Source organism: Mixophyes fleayi, chromosome 7, assembly GCF_038048845.1.
Source record: "Mixophyes fleayi isolate aMixFle1 chromosome 7, aMixFle1.hap1, whole genome shotgun sequence".
Classification (NCBI taxonomy): Eukaryota; Metazoa; Chordata; class Amphibia; order Anura; family Limnodynastidae; genus Mixophyes; species Mixophyes fleayi.
The window spans coordinates 92,139,309-92,160,297 of NC_134408.1; the positions used below are offsets into that span (position 1 = coordinate 92,139,309).

Here is a 20,989-nt window from a genome sequence, read left to right on the forward strand (position 1 = left end):
AGTCTCCACTTGTCTGAACCGCTTGTGCGGCGGGACGGGAATTTGGATCTATATTTCCCTTCACGGGTAAGATCTGGATGTTTCATTTATACACAAGCCTGATTCATATATTGGCATAATGAACACCACCAACAGCGGATTGTTCCACTACTAATGTATTTCAGCTACTACTACGGAGCTTTATATTTGAATATACCGCTTTACTTGTGGGAACTCGTCATCTTATTTCATAGCCAGAATCTGGCGAAACCAAGTTGTTTCATTCATACCTGTATACAGAGCTATTACTCTTATGGTCATATGGACAATCCGTTATATGTTAGCCTCTGGCTCTTTGTTGAGATATCCTTTACATCTTTAATATAGATTCCTATTAGCTATAGATACATATGTGATTTTGGAATCTATTTGTTGTTATATTATATTTTATATTTTTTTTATTATATTATGTATTCATCTACTGCTGGAGTAAACATATATATATTTACCCATTGAGCCAATTTGTTTGCTTACTTCCACATATAAGTATTTTCAATGGAACATCTTATGCGCAATCTGCTTTTTGGTTGATATCTCTGATTTTTAGTCAGTTTATAAAATCAAATCAAACGATACGTTGTGCTTTGGTACCATAAAACATGATCATGGGAGCATACACACTAATGTAAAATCAGACCTAACAGTCATTTATCGTGTGATTGGCTTAAAAAACTTGTAGTGTGTACCCAGCTTTATACTGGCCACAAACACTAATAATAATGATTGTAGGATAGAAGGTGACAATTCTTGGCTTTTTGTGTGATTTCCTTCAGACCTTCCTAACAAAAGGTTTCCCAGAAGTGACTGATGGGCTGAATCGCTAAACGGTAGGAACTTGTCTAAGTTGACCACCCGCATTCATGGCCTAATTCTACATTAAGCCTCTTGCTAGTACAGAGAGAGAGGATCACAATGAGTGTGGGCAAATTTATAAGTCCAGATGTACTGATGTCATTACCTGACACAATTACTGAACAGTCAGATTTAAGCCAGACAGGAAAGACAAGATTTACACAGATAAAAAGAAAAAAAACGAGATTGTAGAGATCCAGATGTTGTATGATGGGATGATTGACCACTTTACAAGTGTGCCTGTAAGTTTTGATCAGTATTTGAACAAGATTTTCAGACCTGTTGGCTCAAACCACAAGTATCCAAACCCATTAAGGCAGTTGTGTTTGCAAACCTGACGAACATTGACACCTTTGAACATTATGTGTAGCTTTGCTCTGTCTTAAATATAATAAATAGGTCTGAAAGGTTAATTTGAATTCCCCTGAGCGTTTTCCATTTATCCTATCACCTTTTAAAATAGACCAAGCTCGTGGTTAGTGATTATTTATATGGAATGCCCATTTCTAGGCAGATTTTACTCAAATCCTCAGTGTTGTTCCTAGTCATTCTGAGGACTGAGACAGCTACTTAAATGGTGCTCTTCTTGTCTAAAACATACATTTATCTAGTACTGTACAATATAAAATATAACTTTTGTCAGTAATTATCACATGTATAAATAAAGTAAAACACTTTAATTTAGACATTTACAGCATGAAAGTAATTCGCTACATTTTGCTCCTCCCCCCAAAATGTGTTGCATGAGCAACTGCCTCAGTTTACTCATTATAGATATATGCCTGCAGGAACCGCTCCATGACCAATGCAATCTGAGATTCAACCCAGTTAAAAACCTAGTTAATATGGAGTACAGTTTGAAGTAGCTAGAATAGAAATAATATGTCTTTGAGTGCAGAGCAGGCGTGCAATTAGGGCGGGTACAGTCGCCCGGAAATCACCCACGGGCTGCTCACCAGCACACTTAACTATATTTACATCTAACTACATTTGAGCTCCGTACCTGACTGTTAGAGTAGGTACTGCAGCCACAACTCTTCACAAATGTAGTTGGTGTAAGAAAGACTACAACAAGTTTGAGCCTTACAGCCTACCATACAAGGAAGTGATGTCTGCACTCAGTGTGCGTTTTCACCACGTTAAAAACACTTCTCTCCAGCAGCTTGTTCCCTGAAGAATTCCTAGGGACATATTCAATAAGGATTTGCGCCCACGATTACACACAGCTGCACGGGTCCCGGTATTGTAATGACACTTTACAAGCACAGCCACGCGTAATAGCGGGCACGAATCCTAATTGAGTATGCCACCTAGACTGTAGAACACAGACCCTTGTCTGCTCACCACCAAAGGACTTATTCATACCTCCCAATATGTCAGTCCCTGGCATGGTGACATATCACGATGGGGGGCTGCGTCCACACCCCAGAAGGCTGTCTAGTGCTGTAAAGCAGTAGCCTGCTCATTAGATATCTCCCTTCCCCCAGTGTTCAAACCCACAGGACAAACTTGTCCATGCCCAGGACAGCGGGACATAGCCCTTGAAATAAGAACTGTCCATCTGAAATCAGGACAGTTGGAAGGTGTGCTTATTGGCAGCAAATAAGGTAAAGATTTTCTATTACAAAAACTATTAAAGTAATTTTATCGTTTTCAAATAAGCATTGCCCAATCAATTGTATGTGTATCCAAAGCACATGGTGGTTTATTTTAACAGATGTAAATAGTCAACAATTCACTACATTATTATATTATGATACAGTACAGTACAGCACAGCCAATACCAAAAGATAAATACATACCAATGCAATCGCTTGCGCACGCTGTGCACCCACGGGACCTGGTTGACAGTATATCTGTTAGAATACTGTGTCAGAGTTGACTGAGGGCCATGGTGTGTGCAGCTATGATTATATACAGTACAGTGTTACACTTGAACAATAGAGATGACGTAGATTGTTTCTATAGGTCCAGACGTTGGGTGGGTCCAGTGTAAACAGATCATAGGTTGATTCAATCTAAGGAATCCAAAGGAGGGGGTCGTCTCTCAAGGGGGTCTGCTCCTTTCATAGCCAGCATCATACAAAGGATTATTCTCTAATATCAATAACTAAAGTATGCAATGTGCGATCTCTTCGCCGACTGCACCGGACAGCTGCTGATGATTAGGGGATCAATATGATATCAGGCATGACACCTTTCCTATAACCTAAACCTTTAATAACACTACAATGTACATATAATCACTATATATATATATATATATATATATATATATATATATATATATAGACTAATAATAAACCAAATGCTATCTGCTCCTGAATTACAGTGTAACAGAACCAATATGAAATTATATAAATAACTAAATGTTGAAATGCGAGTGTGTGCGTATTTTACAGTGCGAACGCACCACGCCACATGTTACGTGGCGTACGGATCGCATTTGCATGGCTAAACAATATTAAACCAATATACTTTCGTTCATCCAATTATACGACTTCAACAAAACTTACTTATGTGCAGCACTAGATAGGTAGTGAGGCTTCCTTCCCTATTTCTCCTTCATCTATATCACCACCTTTAACTCTTATAAAGGTCAGTTCTTTAACATTCACTATTCTAAACCATACTCTTGCGTTTGTTTCTGTTGTAGTTCTTAAACAGACCAAGCACATTTAGCTTAATACAAATGTTTATTTACTAAAGCAATATCATATCATATTTGCATTCTCTATTTGTCTATCAACAAAAAACTTCATATATTATTCCATTTAGTTTTGACTACACATTAGATATTGGTTGCCGTCTTTCTCAATACATCCATTAAGTTTTTCAAGCTTTCTTGATTTGGCAGCAACAGTCAACGTTGTTTAATATCTGATACGCCTCTATCTGGACTGCATAGTGGAGTGGCCCCGGTACCCAATTTGGTACCGGGGTCACAATACCTCCTCCAACTTTCAAGTGGAGTGTTTATAATTTATAAAAACTACAGTAGTTATAGCACGTCAATAACTCTTGTTTTAGACAACCATGGTACAGAGCATTCATCATTGAGATCCCATCAAGTATGTGAAAGACAGACAGCGTCGAAGTGTTATTTGTTGACTTTGTTAACCAAAAAATTGTCCCTGTTGCAAATATTCGTGCAATGAAGAGTGACTTTTTCATTTAAAGGCTCAAGCTTTCAAGTGTAGTGTTTATAACTTATAAACACTACAGTAGTTCAAGCACGTCAATACCTATTGTTTTAGACGACCATGGTACAGAGCATTCATCATTGAGATCCCATCAAGTATGTGAAAGACAGACAGCGTCGAAGTGTTATTTGTTGACTTTGTTAACTAAAAAATTGTCCCTGTTGCAAATATTCGTGCAATGAAGACTGACTTTTTCATTTAAAGGCTCAAGCTTTCAAGTGTAGTGTTTATAACTTATAAACTGGACCACTAGTCATGAACACGGGCCAGGGCCTAAGCCGTTCCTTGCCACTACGTGTCGTAAATGGCATATTTCCAACTTTACGTTTCTCCTCAGATGATTTTAAGTTTCATTTTTTGCTACTTTTTGAGAACTTGGGCTTTTTGGATTTTACATGCCTTGTACTAGGAGATTGGGCATCGGGCTTGCCAGACGACGTTGATGGCATTTCATCGTCTATGTCATGACTAGTGGCAGCAGCTTTAGCATTAGAAGGAAGTGGGTCTTGATCTTTCCCTACTTTATCCTCCAAATTTTTGTTTTCCATTATATGTAGCACAAGAGAGCGTACCCCTAAGCCACACACACTCGGCAAAGCCTTTAAAAATTATATGCGGCCCTTGGACAAGGGCATGATTTCTCAAATATATAGCATTCTTCTCACTTCTGCCCTTCCCTCTCCAAACCCTCATGAAGACGAGTGGGAAAAGGACCTTGGTCCTCCCCCGGATGAAGAGGCTTGGGATGACATGAGACTGGGGATAGCTAAATGCTCTATATTAACTAAACTCAAGGAAACCTCTTACAACATTTATTACCGTTGGTATTACACTCCCACAAGACTCCATAGAATGTTTCCCTCTTCCTCGCCTTGCTGTTGGCGGGACTATGGCCAAAGGGGTACGATGTTTCATATTTGGTGGTCTTGCCCGATTATCACCACCTTCTGGGATTCAGTCCATAGTTTCCTAAATACCCTTTTTGAAGCCCCTATCCCGAAAGATCCCTGGATATTTCTTTTATGTTACCCTCCCCAAGACCTGGACAAATTCTCCAAGAAATTAACTGCCCACATCCTGACAGCAGCCAAATCACTCATAGCCCTTAATTGGAAAAAGACCTCACCTCCATCCCTTTTGGCTCTCAAGAAGCAGATTTGGCACGTGGCCGCTATGGAGGAGATTACGTACTACCTCCACGATAGAGGCCACATCTTCAGTCAAGTCTGGGCTCCATGGCTAGCCGTGGAACACACCTTCCGCCCTCAACGCTCCACGTCCTCCGACCTGACCCATGTGCGATGACCCTAACTCTTCCCGACACATATCTCCCCCTTTGCTATAGGCTCAACACACCCTAGTTATCCTCTAAATACTTACAGTGCTTATCTTTGTGGTCCTACCCCCCTCACCCCTCCCCCACAATCCATTTTGTTCCTACACCCATTTTATATTACTCTTTAAAAATGTAAAAACCGGTCATTTTTTTCTAAAGGTTTCCTAATATGCGATACACCACAATAACTGTTGTGATTTTACTGTGCATGCTACACAGTGTTATCGTTTTGCTGTCTGTATTTTCTTGATTGACCACTGAAAATAAAAAATTATAAAAAAAAAATAATTATATGCGGTACAGGAGAGTACCACTGGACTTATACTGCTGAATCAGTGAACTTTGTAATATAGCAGTACCACTGGACTTATACTGCTGAATCAGTGAACTTTGTAATATAGCAGTACCACTGGAATTATACTGCTCAATCAGTGAACTTTGTAATATAGCAGTACCAATGGACTTATACTGCTGAATCAGTGAACTTTGTAATATAGCAGTACCACTGGAATTATACTGCTGAATCAGTGAACTTTGTAATATTGCAGTACCACTGGACTTTTACTGCTGAATCAGTGAACTTTGTAATATAGCAGTACCAATGGACTTATACTGCAGAATCAGTGAACTTTGTAATATTGCAGTACCCCTGGACTTATACTGCTGAATCAGTGAACTTTATAATATAGCAGTACCACTGGACTTATACTGCTGAATCAGTGAACTTTGTAATATTGCAGTACCACTGGACTTTTACTGCTGAATCAGTGAACTTTGTAATATAGCAGTACCAATGGACTTATACTGCAGAATCAGTAAACTTTGTAATATTGCAGTACCACTGGACTTATACTGCAGAATCAGTGAACTTTGTAATATAGCAGTACCACTGGACTTATACTGCTGAATCAGTGAACTTTGTAATATAGCAGTACCACTGGACTTATACTGCTGAATCAGTGAACTTTGTAATATTGCAGTACCAATGGACTTATACTGCAGGATTGTTTTTGGATATTTTTTTTTATTTCTTTTTTTTATAATTATTTTTTTTTTATTTTTTTTATAACTTTTTTTTAAAAAATGTTATAACTTGGGAATAATGGGGAAATAACAATGCCCTTAGAAGGACAGAGCACAGGACACAGCACCACTAGACTGAACAGGACACAGCACAGGACCCAGCAGCACCACTGAACTCAGAAGGACAGAGCACAGGACACAGCACCACTGGACTGAGCAAAACACAGCACAGCACAGCACAGCACAGAACTGAACAGCACAGCACAGCACAGCACGATATATAGCAGGACAGAGGACCACCTAACACAACCTCCCTCTACCCTGATCAATGCCCGAGTGAAGATGGCGACGGCTAGCGGGGAATTTATAGAATACGAGTATCGCGAGATCCGACAGCGGGATTATGACTCAGAGCCTCGGTTTCAGTTTTGCAATTGGCGGGAATACCCGGATCTGTCTCGGATCCGGCTCGGATCGGCAACGTGCGGGTGGGCTCGGATTTCAGATATCCGAGCCCGCTCATCTCTAATATATATATATATATTTATTTATGCCTGGGCACTTTAGACAGGGTAACCCCTTATGATGTAGCAGGGTTATCATTTTAGACAAATACACAGGCAATACTGTGTGCACTACTGTTAGGAGCACACAATTCTGCCTTCACGAGCAGTACACAGTGAAGCGGGACATACCTTCCAATTGTCCTAGCCGGCACCCTAATTCGGGACTGTCCCACCAGATTCAGGACAGTTGGCAGACTGTCCTACTCTATCCTACCTGTTCTTGTCACTTTAACCACTTGTGGATGCTGGTTACTTTAGCTCATTTGCTGGTTGTCTGGATCCTGGAATATTGGAGTACATAATATTTAGAAAACTCCAACCAGTCCCAGTGTTAAATCAATAGCACCCACGTTTTATTATTAGGTCTCCCTCCAGCCAAAATATTAAAATAATAGTATTCACATTTGATAAATAAATCTATTTTCCTCAAACAAGCTCCGACATTAAATAGCATAAACATTTCATAAATAAACCTATTCCCTCCCTCCAAACAGCCCCAACAATAAATTAAATAGCATTTACATTTAATAAATATAACAATTTCCCCCAACAATCTCAGGCATTAAATAATTCATAATCACATTAAATAGAATAGAACTCATATTCCCCAAGCAGCCCCACAATCAATTCCTCCCAAACTACCAGAGCATTAAAGTAAAGGTCCAATCACTCCATCTTAAATGCCATAGGCCCCACTTTTAGATAAGATTGCCCCACCATCACCCTACAAATAAAACAGAACAATGATTAGCCCCCACCTGCGCTCCACGGTTAAATTAAGACACCCTCCCTCACACACACTACACTCATTTAGTGGCCCCCACACACACACACACACACACATTCATATACTGGCCCCCTCTCACACACACATACATTCATATAATGGCCCCATCTCACACACACACACATACATTTATATACTGGCCTCCTCACACACACATACATTCATATACTGGCCCCCTCACACACATACACATTCATATACTGGCCCCCTCACACACGCACATACATTCATATACTGGCCCTCTCACACACATACACATTCATATACTGCCCCCCTCTCACGCACACACACACATTCATATACTTGCCCCTTCTCACACACACATACATTCATATACTGGCCCCCTCTCACACACACATACATTCATTCATTCATATACTGGCCCCCTCTCACACACACATACATTCATATACTGGCCCCCTCTCACACACACATACATTCTTATACTGCCCCCCTCACACACACATACATTCTTATACTGGCCCCCTCTCACACTCACATACATTCATATACTGGCCCCCTATCACACTCATATACATACATACATATACTGCCCCCCTCACACACACATACATTCATATACTGGCCCTCCCTCACACACACATACATTCATATACTGGCCCTCCCTCACACTCACATACATTCATATACTGGCCCCCTATCACACTCACATACATTCATATACTGGCCCCCTCACACACACATACATTCATATACTGGCCCCCTCACACACACTCCGTTTAACAAGCCAAGGACAGGAACAGGAGAAGAGAGCTGTTTCTTTAAACAAGTAGGGGTCAGGACCGATAGAGATATATATGTAGATCCATTTAATAAGCCAAGATCAGGAACAGGAGAAGACAGTGAATCTTTTAAACAATCCGGGCGAAACACTTAGAACAGAACAGATCAGGATACAAGGCACACTAGGACCAGTAGGAACTATCACCAGCATCAGTGTGGCAACAGTAAAGAGTTTATCAAGCCAGCAGAACCAATGAGATATTGTAGGATAAGCAAGTGATTGCACAGCTGATACTGCAAGACTGAGAGCTGAACAGACACTGGTTGCTATTTACATAGCAACCAGCTGAATCAATGGGCGACAGCTGCATGAGAGGAGAGGACGTTGCTCTTGTTGTTAGGCAACGTTTCCTAAGCATAGTGGCGGACATCCTGTACATGCACGAGACAATACACCGTCGCTTAATAAGGAGAAATGCTGGTAACAAATCAGACATGCAGCGGTGACCACCGCATTACTAAACATATCAGGGTACACTCTACCTCTGGCTGACAGGGAAAGTATGTCAATTAGAGATCTGCCATGTTCCTAAAATTCCTAAACACATGAGAGCGTAATCCACTGTCACCTGACAGGGAAAAGGGCAGTGGTAACAGACCTGGTATGTGGTGGTGATCACTATGCAATTAGTACATCAGGGTGCAATCCGCTGTAGCCTGATGTGCTGCAGTGATCACCATATTTCTTAATATCCTGTAGCTGGTGCAAATAAGATAGCTGAAACCAAGCATACTTATGAGAAACCCAGAAGGTAAATTAGCTGCATCTGCATTGGAATGCCCCCAGCACGCCCATACTGTACATTGCCTATGTTAGTTCACCCCTTCTCACCCACATTCCACCCCTCAAGTCGTAGACTGTCATAAGTGTCACTTGTGATCGAACATGAATTGCGTGCAATTCTGTTCATTGACATAAGGTCCATTTCTGAGTATGCACAGAGTTATTTCACGCAAGATACACTACGCAAATGGACTTATGTTCAAACATGAATCAGGCCCAGTGTGTGGTGTCACTGCAAGCTGCCCTTCCTCCATTGAACTACAACATGATACGAAGATAGAAACCTGCTATTGGGATTCACAGAAGCTCCTACAAAAGGTAATTTGAGGTCACACTAATAAAACAAACACACGTCTTGGGTAAATATTAGCTTTACTACTAATATTATATAAACATTGAATTATCCTTTAAGTGAGTAATTACAACCACAAAAAAGTGGTGCACCACAGTAGAAATAATTGTGAATGTGTGTATTTTAGACAGTGTTTTAGGTAGTGTTTTTGTTAATGTTCATAAAAACCATGTAAATGCAAAACAGACGTAAAAAAGATCAGATTTATATAAAAAAAAAACATTAGCATGAAGAGAAGGAATGTTCTTTTCTGGCAGTTATCAGTAAAAATTAAAACACTGCTGGCAAATGCCATCTAATCCCCTTTCCCAATTCTCTCCATTAAGTCAAATACAATAACACCAATTTACCACAAAAGATTGGACCATGTTTTACACTACTCTAGCTCACTACCTCGAGTGCGTTATGCAAGCAAAATAGGAGGATGTAATTCCAAATATGCTCTTAGCATTAAATGTCTACAGACTGGGTACAACACGAAGATACAATCATCTTTTGGAAAAAAAAAGATAAATACCTGTTTTTATTTGATTTAATATGATAGCATTTTCACACATGCTTATTACTGTTTTTAGGACTTGATGACTATGAGTTTCTTGTGCCGGGCCTATTAATGCTTCTGTAAAAGAGTAACGTTTATGGTGGAAGTACAGCAGTCCTGTAATAAAATATATCTGCTATCATTATCATCAACATTTATTTATATAGTGTTCTGGTGATTATGCCCAGACGCAACCTCCAAGGTGGAGAACTGGAAGAAGTGGAAGCTACCCTTCAGAGAACGGATTGATCTGATCAAAATTTACTTGAGTTTTTTTGTATATCAGTTACATATGTCTGTTGCAATAATCATTAAGAGTTAAGGTCAGTTCCTTGTTCTTTCAGTTGTTATGGGGAAACAAGTTGAACTTCATCAAAAGGAATGTGACCTACAAACTGAAGAATGAAGGTGGTCTGGGAATGGTAAACCCAGTGCTGTTCTTTAGTACTGCCTTCTTGAAGCTTCACCTCAGGAGTCTCTTTTTGGAGTCTCCCCCTCAATGGGTAGCTGGTTTTCGAGTTTGGGTGCACCCCTTTCTCAATGCATGGTTGGATGGGGGTCCCGTAAAAAGTCTTCAAGTTAAGCATGGATACCTCCTGGTCTATGTAGTTCAGGGTTTGAAGGTGACAAGGAAATGGCAGTAAGGCAACAAACACCTCTAGGAGGGTGTTGGAAAGGAGGATTTTGCGTACTTACCTTGATGTGCCCCTGTTACTAAAGAATTGCCCAGGTGATATGTGCTTGAATGGTCTGTCTTTGGTGAATCCCAAGTGGATTCCTCCTAAGTTTAGAGATCTCACCTGACTTGCTTTTCACTGGAGGCTCTATATTAAGAGGAACCTGAAGCATAGGGTTGTCGATGATCGTGGTTGTCCATGGGAGGAATGGGGAGGTGGAGACAATGGACGACTTTTTGCTTCAGTGTCCTTTTAATATAGTTTACAAGTGAGTGTCCCACTTAGGCCATCCGTGTCTTTCGGGCCTTTGTTATCCTGAGTGGGTGTATGGAACACTTAAAAGGTGTGGGGAGTGCACAGTGTTTAGTGTCCATTAGGGGCAAAATCCTTCACTGTAGTGAGGTGGTGGATATTATTCTGCACAAGATTTGGAAAATAAGGGAAAAGAAGAAGGGCCGGATGGATGCTGCGAGCTGGGGTAGACTCTGGCGGGGGTAGAGACCTTCCTAGGTGGTAGCTAACATCTGGCAGTCTCTCCATTCTTGGCTATCTATCCTGTTCTTTCACTATTAGACTTGGAAAATTCTTTTTTACATTTTTTTTAGTAAGATTTACATACATTTAAAGTTTATTTTAATTTCCTGACAGTAAAAGGGTGTGTGAGTTGCATTATAAATTGGTGGCAGGGTTGTTGTAACGCAGAGTATTGTGGTAGGGGATGTTATTTTTCTTTGATGGATATAATATCTTATTTGTGAATGTTGCAGTATTTTTTTGTGGGCAGATTGTAGGAGAATGTGATGTTATGATAATGTGATAATGATAATGTAGTTTAGTTTCTATTGTTCCTTTTTACCCTTTGATGTTGTATATAGTCTATTTTATTTTGGACAAAGTGTTTTTGGATTTATTTTTGTTGCAATTTTTTTCAAAATAAAAACATCCACCCTTGCAAAACTACAGCTACTTATTCAAAATGATTAAATGTTATCTGTGCCCATGCTGCCACCTGAATTCATACCAAAAACAGTATTGAGCCAGGCAAAATACAAGTATTTTATATGTAACTGACCATCCTGTGTTGATTCCCAGTATCAAATTGGTAGCCCAACAGCATTTAACCCTTGCAAAACTACAGCTGCTTCTTCAAACTGATCAAAATGCTATCTTTGTCCACTTTGCCACCTGATATAATGCCCAAAATGTTGTTAGACCAGGTAAAAGACAAGTGTTTTAAATGTAACTGGCCACCCTCTGTTGAATCCCACTATCAAATTGGTGTCAAATCAGCATTTAACCCCTACAACAAAACTACAGTTACTTATTCAAAATTATTAAATATGGTGAATGTGCCCACTTTGCCCCCTGATTTCATGCCTTAATTCATGCTGGTCCATACTAAATACTATTGTGATTTGTGTAAAGGACTCTCTTTAGTGTTGATCTAATGTGAAATCAGTGATCCAACTTGATTTAATCCTTTAAAAATACAGTTTTCTGAATAAGAAGCTGGAGCATGAATAAGAAATGAATAAGAAGCTGGGCAAATAATAAGCTAACTTCAGCCTCGTCCATTAAACCACACTTGCATCACAATCTACAGTTTTGCATCCCACAATATTCCCATACAGATTAAGCAGCTTCACTGTCTACAAAACTGGTTTGATGGCTGGGTGACAAGGTCAAGAGATACATGCCCAGCCCTTGGGATGTTACAGCTCAGCTTGTATGTGTGCAGGCTGTAAGGAAGGATGACAAGGGAGGGGCTTCTAAAACATCACACCTTATAAACATCATAGGTGTGGATCTGCGAGTCTGACTAGCTTCCACAGGAGCCAAGCCGCCTTTTTACACCAGCCTGCAACCAAACGAAATTGAGGAGTGGGACAGACATTTAGGAACATGATGGAGGCTGGGGATTAATGGAATTTAGTATTTTGTAAATAACCTGGTGACTTTTCCACAAAGCAGGAAGTAAGTATAAAACAATGAGCAGTAATATACGTGGGTGTGTGACTTGGAATTCTGTCAACAATATCGTTGTTCAACTATTCCTGACGTGCACTGTCTAGCAGGGGTGACAGCAACACACGCACAAGTATCTATATTTCGTATTGTATGCCATATGACAGGATGTAACTCATAATGCACATAATGCACTGCATATCACAAGTGCATACATTTCGGTGCACGCTTCCAAAATAAGGTAAGCTTACTCATTTATTTTGCTTGAGGTGCAGGTCGCAGGGTATTTTATTAATATCGTCCAGCATATATAACTTACAGCTTTTAGATGTGTCCAGCTTGTCACAACAACTTCTTGTTTTCTGTATGATTGACAGCTTATGCTGGGACTTATAGTTCCACGACAGCTGGAGAGCCACAGGTTGCAAATGCTCATATCAGAAAGATCTCCAAGTTTAAAGATAGTAGAAAATATATCATAATGCTGTTTAGTGGCAAATTTAATTTGTATTTCTTATCCTATGTAATATTGTGTTCTGTGGTTCCATGTTCTTTTAGTACATTAGAACAGCATTTTCCATCACCAGGCCTCAATTGAGTGATTTTTTTAAGTCCTCCACACTTCCAGACATTGGTAGTCTAAATGCTACTGCACATAAAAGCTGTTCTGGCCATAAATGGTGGCCCTCCGCCTTATTAAGTGAATTTATATTGGCGTTTCCATGTTCTCTACCTGTATGTAATTACATTGATCCCTAAATTAAAATGATATTATTTCCCCCATGGAACATAAATTTATGCCACCCCTAAATTGCATTGCTCAAGATGCACAACTGTCACAATATCCACCAAAATAATCAACTACAAACACCAAGACATACAAAATAAACAACATAAAAGTATGCAATCGTACAGAGAAAAGGTGTATAATATATGTAAGTAATGCAGTATTCATGCACATATTTCTGTAAGTTCTGGCCATAGTTTAATTTTTAGAATAAAGTAATAATACATTATAAACATATGATCAGTTCCTAAATCATTTATGTTATAAATATTTTAGCATGGGAACATATATGGATAAATCTATTTGAAAAATCATGTAAATCCCTTCTGTACATTTTAGGGCAGTTGCTTAACCTTAAAATTACATATACAAATATATCTTATAAAAGGGCAAAATACATTGACCGGCATAATTATTTTGTACCATGGTAGTTTGAATATAATTTTATGACACTGATTTCTTAGCTTGGTAGTATTGCTGTAATGAATACAGTATAGAATGGTTGAGTACTTTGTATAGTACTAATAGTGTGTATAAATTAATTGATAAGAACTAGTACATGATTGTTATGTATGTGGACTTTGTTGCTTTGGATAAAAGTGTATTGATCATGTAGTGGAATACCGTTTGGAAGGTGTCTGCAGGAGAATGGTTTGCAATATTTATGGAGAGGTATTTCCCTGAAATGCGTACAGAAGTGAGAGAAGTGAGGGACCCTTCTCACAAAATGGTGACAATGATGACAATGCCCCAACCACAGATCACATGTGTTCATCCAATGGTTTGAGGTCATGACTATGGTATTGCATGTCAGCACATGTTTTACCAGTTATAAGTTAGTAAAAAATAGAGCAGTTTAAAAAAAACCTGAAAAATAAATATTAAAGTGAAAAAAAGACAACCACAGGCACACAAGTACGTTTGACATATACAGACTCTCCAAAATGTACAGAGGATCTTTCCTGCTCGTAAGGTGTGCAGGGTCGTGCCGTGATGAAGCAAACTACACCATTGAGAACCGTCAGCCACAGTGTACACAGTGTGGGCAGGGTGATGCAAATAGCATAAACATATACATTGTCCTGCCCACTTAATGACACGATGCTATGATCAAGTCGCACCCACCACTTGTTTTCATACTACTCCTCTTCATCTCCTGGACTGGGTGTATGAAAAGTAGGCAAATAGTATTTTTTTGTGGCCCAAAACAAATACCAATAACCCAGAGTTGCCTACTCTCCCGGAACTCCAGAATTATTGATAGAATTCCCAAACTAACAGGGAATAAGGCAATTCTCCCTGAAGGCCACTCATTGGGCTGCGCAGTGGACAGGGATGTGTCATAATTCATGTAATCCTGCCCAGCCATCTGAGTGATTAGATTCATGATGATGAAATTTGTGAATTCATAGACTTTGTACTGTCCACTTCATGATGCAAATTGCATAATCAAGCCCCACTCATGGCCTGTTTTCATACCTCATGGCCTGTTTTCATGCCTCCTTTCAAGGTATGAAAAGGAAAAGTCAGTGTGCCATGACCTAAACTGAATGCAAATATATAGTCAATTGTCGGTTGGGATCTAAGGCTGCAACGGGACCTGTACCATCCGGAGACCTCAACAGACACCATGCACAGATGTGATTTTATCTGTCAGCACATCTGCGACCAATCCTACTCAAAAAAGTCCCCAATGACCCTCATCAACTCCCTTCTCTGATCCTGCCTTCTTCCCCTTTGCCCTACCTCACTTTGCTTGCCACTACGGTTGACATTCTACTCCATCTGTCACAACATCTCCTCCTTACGTCTTTCCCTTCCACCCTCCACTTCCAACCTACCTGCCTCCTTAACTCTTGTCATGGACTCCAAGGTCCTCTCACGCCTCTCTTGCTCTCCCTACTAAACCTGTAGTCTCTATCTTTACCCCTTTGCACCTCCTTTCTTGGTCAATTCTTCTGCTCTTTTGGCCTCCATTATTAACTTTATGCTGAAGATACTCTCCTTCCCCGCGTGTCTGACTGCCTCTCTGCCATCTCAACTTGCATGACTAAACGCTACCTCAAGCTCAACATATCTAAAACTGAGTTTATTATGTTTCCACTGCCAAATGTCCCCTCTCATTTCCCTTAAGACTGATTGTGTCACCCTCTCCTATGTTCTCCAGGTATTCTACCTAGTGGTAACAATTGCCTCTGCCTTCACTGCCCACATCCAGTCCCCTGTCAAATCCTATCACTAACCCAACATTGACACCCTGTCACATGTCTGCCCCCCTGCAATCTGTTGTGAATGCTGCGTTGAGACTAATCCTCCTCTCTTGCCCTCCATTGGCTGCCCATTCCCTCCAGAATTCAATTTAAGCTGCTTACCCTCACCTTTGATATTGTCATTAACGCCTCTCCCCTCCTACATCTCCGACCTTGTCAAGAGGCACTCTCCTATTTGCTCACTCCATTCTATCAGTGACATCACCATCTCAAATTCCTGCCTTCAGGACTTTGGCCACACTGCTCAACAACATTTGGAACTCGCTGCACGTCTGACCATATTTGCCTCCAATCTTTTAGTTGCTTCCTTCAAACTAACATTTTCTTGCCTGACCCATCTTAGGCAGCTCCTTCCTCATGCTCAAGGGCAGGCTAGGCAGGGGTTTCATCTGCCCCCCCGGGCTGGTCCCATAATGGGCTACCTTGGACTGGGTCACTGGGCCATCTGCATTTATTTTCTTTTTAAATGTTCTTATTTTTGCTGCCGAGTCGAGTCTTGCCCTTCAGGCTAAAATTTGCCAACCCCCTCCTGCTCATGCTCCACCTGCCCTTTCTACTCCCCCCCCACCTCTATACTCTCTGTTTGCTTCCCCACCCCTTTCTAAGAAACGCTATCTTCTCACTTCACTAACCCCTTATACTTGCTTCACTCCACCCCTATGATCTCCATTTGCTTCCCCACCCTTCTTGAATGTTGGCTGTCATGAGCATGGCCATCCGTACCTCCTTTCTACTCATTTTCTTTGAAAAGTTTGCTTTGTTGTAGTTGTGACTTTTAACATAGTTCCTTTTTCTATTGTCTCATATTACATTGATTTTTACTGTTTCTTTTGTCCTTTATTTGTACTTTGTTCTATTTATATCTTGTTGATAGTACAGTGCTGAGGATTCTGTGGTGCCTCATAAATAAGCGATGGTGATGATAATGACGATGAACTATCACACGTTCTTTTACATATATATTTCTGCATGTTAACAGTAACTATTTTATATAGTATTTTCCGTTCAGTGATTCTTTCAATACACTTATTACCAATAGCTTATGTTGTGTGAAGCTAAAGCACCTGTCTATACATGCCTCACACCCTCCTGTAGTGCAAAAAAAATTACAATATCCTTGGAATACCAAAGGTAAACACACCCAGACTGCAATAAAACATGAAGAAACAGAAAGATGAAAAACTCTCAGCTGGTTCTCCATGTTTTTGGGTGGAGAGGACTGTTTAGCTTTCTGTTAATTCCATTCCTTTTACAGGTTTTTCTGCTCCAATGTTAAGTACTAGAAAGGAAATGAAAAGGATTACTGATGTTAGGAAAGTATGCTAATTTATTTCTTGCAAGTTCATTTAATATGCGTCTTTCCTTTGCTGAATATAATATTTTAAGCAATACATCGTCAGTCAGGCAGCAAAACAAGTTTGCAACCTGATCCGGAACTATGACATTAATCTTTGACACACAAGGGGTATTTTTGAAGCTTTTACAAAATAATGATTTAATTATAATCGTGCTCCGTAGAGCAATTTATGTATAACAAAGTGTGAACAGGAAATGTTCATTTCTACCCCCCCCCCCTCCCCCCCTCTCATGCCACTCGCATTTTAATGCTAAACTTTAGTGGCTTAGGGGTCTATTCTACAAACTGCGATATCACAGTTTTCTCCAGAGAATGGCTACTGCAGGACATCACTTAATTTATGAAGGGATTAAGACAGGAGAAATCAGAGACTTTAGGGACTGCAATGTTAGTGATTTATAAGGCAGCAAAAATTGCTTTTCGCTGCAAACTTAGGATGACATTACCTTACTTGTTCCTGTGGGGTCCAGTGAAGCTGGAAAGAATTTGCTTGGTCTTCGCCAAGATTGCAATGCGCATGCACAGGCGTTTGCTGCACATGTGCATTTCACTTGTAGCATTTGCCGGCAGCGTTAGGGGACTCAGACAATAGCAGCCCCAGCATAGTAAATAGCAGCGGTACTGAATTGTGTATCACTGCGATTTGCAGCAATAGCTAATGATGGTTTCCGCTACAGAATAGTAAATAGAACCCTTAGTATGAATGGGGTATGGCTTATCAGTTGGACCTGATGCTCAACATTTATAAAAAATTAACCATTGCAACAAAAAAGATTGGTGCTTGTTGTACATCAGACCAGACCTTGTGTAGTACAAGTGCAAAGTGCCATTTGTGGGACATTTGTAAAATCTCTCTGTGCTGGATTTTTTAAAATAAATTATGTGCATTTTCCCCACTTACCCTGCTCTATTACAGAATTCATATGCAACAGTTTTAGTTGCATAAATTTCACCAAAAGTTGACTGAATTCTCTTGTAGGCTAGGACACACAGACTACTTGTAATGGAGAAAATATTTTTAACTGATTTTACTGTAAATATAGTAAAACACATAGAAATGTTACTGTTTTGAAGAAAAAATGTACTTTAGTTTTCTTTGTCCCAATTAGTGTATGTGTACCTGCCTTAAGGAGCGAGGACTAGTCAGCTTAGTTTAGATGCCAGCTGAATCATAACTGAGTCATGGTTATCTGCATTTCATGTGGCGACAATTCTTTCATACTACTTTCTAATGGACTGTAAAAACACTATTAATGTATAAAGCAATCTATATTGTGCAAAAATATTTTGAAGCGCATTTTGCCAAACTTGTGATAAAAAAAGGTACATTCAAAGTCTTTCTTTCACTACATTCATCCAGAAGAAATATCACATTTTATCTTGCATATGGACATGGAGGATCTCTCTGGCTGCTACTAGAGAAGTCTAAATTCTTACTGTATATAGCTGCCTCATGCATAGTCATAATATCTCCCTACACATGTCTTTGTCTTATACTTTCCATTCCCAATATCAATCTTTACCATTAGACGTAGTGAAACTAGTGAGTGCATTAGTCCACACATGCCTTGTGTATCACAGGGCTCCATTCCAATTGGTACAGGCCTGCATTAATACTGTTTTTCAGAAACGGCAACCCTACCTGCTTGTAGTGAAAATATTTATATCCTAAGTAGCCTGTACTGGGGAAAAAACAGGAGTAAGTCATTGTGTCATTGGTGTAGTTTGTTAGGTCTTGTTGGATGGTATATCAGTATTAAACTGATTTATTTTTTATAACATAGGATATATTTTAGCTGTACTAAGGTAAGAAATTGCAGATTTTCTATAATAACTTTATCAGCCTTCCCTGTTTGTGATTACTGCTCTGTAATTAAAATCAGAACTGTGCAACATATTTCATCTTTATAAACAAATTATATGCTTTTACACTTTACTTTATGCAGCAAATTATATGGGACTGTAAATTGCTATTTACAGCTATAATCAGTAGAGAACATTGTGGGGATGATCTACCCGATGCTACTTTGTCTAAAATGTATAACAGCTATTATGTGGACTTTGCTCAGATTATGATTGAAGTATAGTAATTCAGTTAGCAGTGACGTGTCTCACAGACATTCTGCAGACACTTCGCGGGGGAGATTTTGACATAAATCTCTGCTCGTTTTTCCTCACACCTCTACCGTAATTGCCTGCAACGTGCACGGCACATTGCCGGCGATTGAATTCCCCCCTAAGTGATACTTTTTCAGAATTGCTTACTACAAAATGGACGATTCTTTGCCTGTGCTGAGTGACAGGGTCACTGTTGAACACTAATGGCCAAACTGAACAAAATCTAATTGTTTGGCTCTTAGGTCATGTGACCAGTTGACTTCCAGCATGAGTAGGCTCTGATATTATGATTGGATGATGACCGCACATAGACCATTAGCAGCCATCTTCATACCGTATCTAACATTTCCCAATATTATCACATTGGTTATGCACAAATATCATTGTGTTGCTTAATCCAGGCGGCATGTGTCACAAGGTTTACTTAGTAACGGGGAAGAATTTGAAATAAAATATTAGATATTTTATGGAGATTATATGTGAACTATTTTTTTTAAATAAGTGAAACACACATAAGCTGTAATTCACTTCACATACTCATCAGTTCCACATTGGTCTGTTCACAGTATCTTACCTCCCAACTGTCCCAGAAGCCCGGACAATTGTCCCGATTTACTATGAATGATGGAAGGAATGTCCATTTCACCACCGCTATTCACAGCAAGTGGGTGTTAAACGATTGCTGGTAGCAATAGAGAGGTGTCTCCAGTGGAGGGGAGGGGTGCTGCCATTCATTTTTATATTATTGTCTTAACCATTCTTGTGCCTAAAACACATGTTAATGCAGTAAGAAAATCTGAGGCTAATGCTTATTTTTTTTGGTTCACTATTGTCTGCTTTATGCACATCACATATGAATTATCCAGTGGAAAAACTGCAAGCTGCTACATTCCTGCTGAATAGGCAGCTTTGGGAGCATTACCTCCTTGTCTTTGCCTGTACATTCTCCCTTGAGCAGCATGTTCTTAAAAACCTCCACACTTTTCAGAATCAATCAAATTAACTTTTTTGTTGCCAGGCATTTTATCAGTAGGAATGAGCTGTGTATTGCTGACAGTTTGTCTTTACATGAAAGAACATGCAAATTAAACAATTTTCCTTTACTTTTTATCTACTTTTTGTGGTGACCTTAGACACTAAAATAACTAGGGAAATAGATGCTTTATCTAAATGTGAAGTTGTGCACTTTAGCAATTAAAACATTTCACAGCAAATAAAATATGTACATCAAATTAATTTCATTTTATGATGATACTTCCCTCCAAAAGGGAACAATGTCTACACAGTTCTACCATATGTGGTGTAACCTACTACATCTCTAACAGGAGAAAGAAACCGTTTGACGAAATTTATGTAAGGAAGCAGGGCATCTACACCAGCTGGATAAGAGCTTATATTGTGTTACTACAACCAATACGCTTAATGATCACCCATAGGTAGAATGAAAGATCTTGGACCAAGATACCCGGACTTCAGCCAAACATAAGTCTCTATCCTAGGACAATGCTAACAGGCAGGGCTTATTTTG

At 39.6% G+C, this 20,989-nt stretch overlaps 1 protein-coding gene across 3 annotated transcripts in view; it reads left to right on the forward strand.

The window, feature by feature from the left end:
* The first annotated feature begins 12,745 nt into the window (after window positions 1-12,745).
* LOC142097879 (aldehyde oxidase 2-like) overlaps window positions 12,746-20,989 on the forward strand; it is a 108,225-nt gene continuing 99,981 nt past the window's right edge. For 2 of the 3 annotated variants that reach the window (XM_075180104.1, XM_075180106.1), the window contains exon 1: window positions 12,746-12,938. The gene's annotated coding sequence lies outside the window, so the exon portion shown is untranslated. Of the gene's footprint in view, window positions 12,939-13,061; window positions 13,171-20,989 lie in introns of those variants that run through there. The other variant, XM_075180105.1, reaches the window with a different exon arrangement.